Source organism: Acartia tonsa, chromosome 6, assembly GCF_053477335.1.
Source record: "Acartia tonsa isolate MP-2025a chromosome 6, ASM5347733v1, whole genome shotgun sequence".
NCBI lineage: Eukaryota > Metazoa > Arthropoda > Copepoda > Calanoida > Acartiidae > Acartia > Acartia tonsa.
Window position 1 is genome coordinate 44865941 of NC_137265.1, and position 3646 is coordinate 44869586.

The 3646-nt window shown below is 31.7% G+C and overlaps 1 long non-coding RNA gene across 2 annotated transcripts; it reads left to right on the plus strand.

The window, feature by feature from the left end:
- The first annotated feature begins 1744 nt into the window (after positions 1-1744).
- Positions 1745-3432, plus strand: LOC145322773 (uncharacterized). 2 transcript variants are annotated; one of them, XR_013880807.1, is made up of 3 exons: positions 1745-2657; positions 2839-3113; positions 3354-3432. It is a non-coding gene; the product is annotated as an uncharacterized LOC145322773 (long non-coding RNA). The 2 variants fall into 2 exon arrangements; XR_013880806.1 differs by having other exon boundaries at positions 2839-3432.
- The last annotated feature ends 214 nt before the right edge of the window (positions 3433-3646 follow it).

Sequence of the window (3646 nt, forward strand, 5' to 3'; positions counted from 1 at the left end):
AAAACACTGACAACCAATGAATAGATATTTAAGATCTAGATGGTCTATCTGGCATCAAATTCTGTTATACATATAAAGCGGTTCCTATAAGACAAACCTCTTTGTTAATTTTTCAACTTTTTTATTTCATGGGTGGGTGATCTCCAACACCACCTTGAATTTAAAAAAAAAAATACTTTTATCTTATATTTTTTGGGGGTTGAGTACCCTCCCAAACCCCCTTAAATTAAAAAAAAATTAACTTCCATTTTCAATTTTTTAATTTTTTTTCTTTTATTTTTGAATTTTTTTGGGGGTGAGGTGACCTCTCACACCCCCGTAAAAATATTTTATCTGAAATTTTTTTATCTTCCATTTTAAAATTTTTCTTCCATGAAATGGGGTGACTTCCCACACCCCCCGGTACAAATATTTTTTTCTTATGGAAAAAGTGCTGAATCTTTGATCCTTTTTTGTTAAATTGAATTAACAACTATGGCGATGTGAAAATTAAATTCTACAAAGAGTTATATTTAAAACTTATTACAAAGAGTATGCTTTTAGTTCTATATGATTCTATAAGATTTTTTTCTATTGTGTTAAAGTTTAATTTAATCCACAAAATTTTTTGTTAAAAAAATATATCAAATTGTTAAGCTAAGAAACAATTTTATTCCTTATTTTTTTTTAATAAATTAACGACACCCTTAGGTAACCCTAGGTGGAGAATTATATGAAAAGGGAGGATTTATTAGGCTGGGGCATCATAAAGGGAGAGGGGTTTATGATAGGGATTCCTAAATCTTTTACTTAAAGATAGGAAGAGTTTTTATTAATCAGCTAAAAAATCTCTAAAGTAGTAAAAACAAGATTAAGATTAAGGGAAAAAATGTAGAAAACTTAAAATAGAATATACAGCCTCATTCATGATAATTTTTAACGCCTCTAAGTCTAATGAAACTTTGCTAATGAAAATTTTCTTATATAACCCCAATTGAAAGAACACTAAGGGATGGAGGGAAAAAGGGGAATGGTGAGTGTTATGGCAGCTATTCATTGGGGGGGAATCGTTTGAAAAGGGTAGATGGGGGGGTACCTTATATTGATATGATAGGTTTATGTAAGGTTAAAGTATTCCTATCAAAATCTTTCCTAAGCTTGACATTACTAAATTTAAGGGTAGACTATCTCCCCTAAACTAAAGTAAGGCTAAAGATACCCTTATTTTTAAGGGGTCCCTAATAAACCGTTTGTGATTAGCTTTATTATTATTATAGTGAAAGTTCTTATCAAGTCAAGCATGTCCGACTGTTAGTCAATTTAATTAATTTGTTGATTATTAAACAAATACAATTATGTCCATTAGAAGAAACGCTGGAAAGTGTCATGTGTGACGTCATAAAAATACGTCTAAAAATGAGGAATGCGAGGAAAGGAAAAGGAGATGGATCTAGACGTATTTTTATGACGTCACTCATGACACTTTCCTTCCCATTAGAAGTACAAACAAAATAGATTTATTACCTTATAGTAAATGGTCAATCTGACCCCAAAAAAATTCGTTCAATTTAAAATAAACTTTTAAAACAAAATATGTTCCCCAATTAAAGCTTTACTATGTAATTCAATTATTTTTAGCTGACTTATTATATTGATTGAATAACAGATCTATAGTATAGATGTATATAAAGACAACTACCTCCCTTCCTTTTTCAAAGACCTCTTTCGTCTGCTTCTAAATTATTTTCTGATAATTGGCTGTTGTACAGAATGTACATCTAGAGCAGCAAAATGGAATTTCACCTTAATCTTCTGAATTTTCTAGATCATCATTGGCAGAAGAGTCCCCATTGTCAAGAGGATCCTCCAGATGATTATTTCCACCAAAGATCAAGAAGATTTAGTTATGAAATTATTATTTAAACTTGTTTAGCTTGAGTAAGGCTTTATGTAAATAGGATGCCAATATTAATGATTCTTATGTAAATGTAAAAGTCTAAATGATTCTTTTCTTGATTTTGCTTTTGCTGCATTTAATTCCCTTAACTTAACTTAAATTAGCAGTCATAGGCAGGAAAGATAATTTATGAATAGACCTTATTAATTGTTAATTTTATTTCCAGATATCCTAAGTGTTTTATTTAAAATGAATGTCTGAAACAATCTGAAAGAAACCAAAGATTTAAAAAGGTAGAATTTTGACTCTTTTTTACAATTTGCTCAGTAGCCAAGAGAGGTGGGGCTGAGGCATTGTTGATGTTGATCCTGATCTTGTCTTGTTAAGGACTGTTGCTGCTGATGGTGATGGTGACAGAGATGATCTGGTAGAGTTCAGAGAGGAGGATCAAGCAACACTAGAGTTGGTCAACTGTGGATAAATGTCTGGCACTCAAATCCCCAACACCCTACCAAACAAGGGTTGAGCTTGAGTTGGGAAGCTTGCAGGTGTGTAAAGTTTAATTTAATGCTATCTGATGTTTAAAGCAATCAAATTCATGCAAGCAAAGTTGATCTCCTTAAAATTGAATCTGGCACTGAATAGTTTAAATTGTCTGATGATTATGTATCCATTCAATCCTAATCTGATGATCTTTAGGAGTGGCTTGGAGTGGAGCCAGCCCAGTAGAGAGGGAACCCTGCAAGAAGTGGCCTACAAGCAAAACTGCCACTTGAAAAAGGTACATACATTTAAGAGTCAAATTTAAAGAGCCTTGAAACTAGCAATTTCATCAATATCAGCAATTGAGTCCTTTAAGTCATCTTTAATAGTGTTGAACAAAAGAATCTAAAGTCAAGTCTTTAAAATAACTGATGATTCATTATCATCATCTTCCAGCTCCTCAAGTATATCTTTTTTAGAGCTGCAGCTGCTGACAATCACAAGCTGACAAGGAGCACCAATTGACAAAGGAGCACCCATTGACAAAGAAGTACTAGAGGATGAGATAAGAGTTGATTGCTGATGATCTGATCAAGATGATGATATAGTTGATGATGATACCAAAGATGATGATATAGTTGATGATGATACCAAAGATGATGATGAAAGTAATGATGAAGAAGCTATGAGTGATGAAGTTATTGATGTTGACAGCCAAGAAATGTTGAAGTAAAAGATGCTTGAGAAAGACTATGTAAGTTTAATTATTATTGTAAACCAATTTATTTTAATTTCTTTCTTCAATAATTCAAATTCAATCAATTTCTTTTACAAAAGCAGATAAAGTTTGACCTTCTGTCACTAAAAAATATTCAATTCAAAATCATTCCAAAAGTTTTATTTTTATCAATTTTAAACATTTTAAATTTTAAATCAAATGCATATATTTATTGTAAAGGATATCTGGATTAGTCTAATGGTCTATTCTTTTTAGGTTTACCGCACCTTTGATGTAAGAAACTATTGAACAAATTAAGAAACTGTGTGTAAATAAAGTTGAAATATTTGCAGAAGTCAACACAGAATGGCTAGAAACAAACTTTAAAATTCTACCTGTAGGCAGTCAAGCTGAAATACTATGCAGGTCAGAACAGTAAACATAGTAAATCTAGTGGACCAGTTACTATAAGCCAATGTCTGAATCTGATGCTTCTGAATCACATGGATTTAGCCTATCATCAACTGAAACATCAATCAACATATCACTGGAATTATCAAGAAGGATTG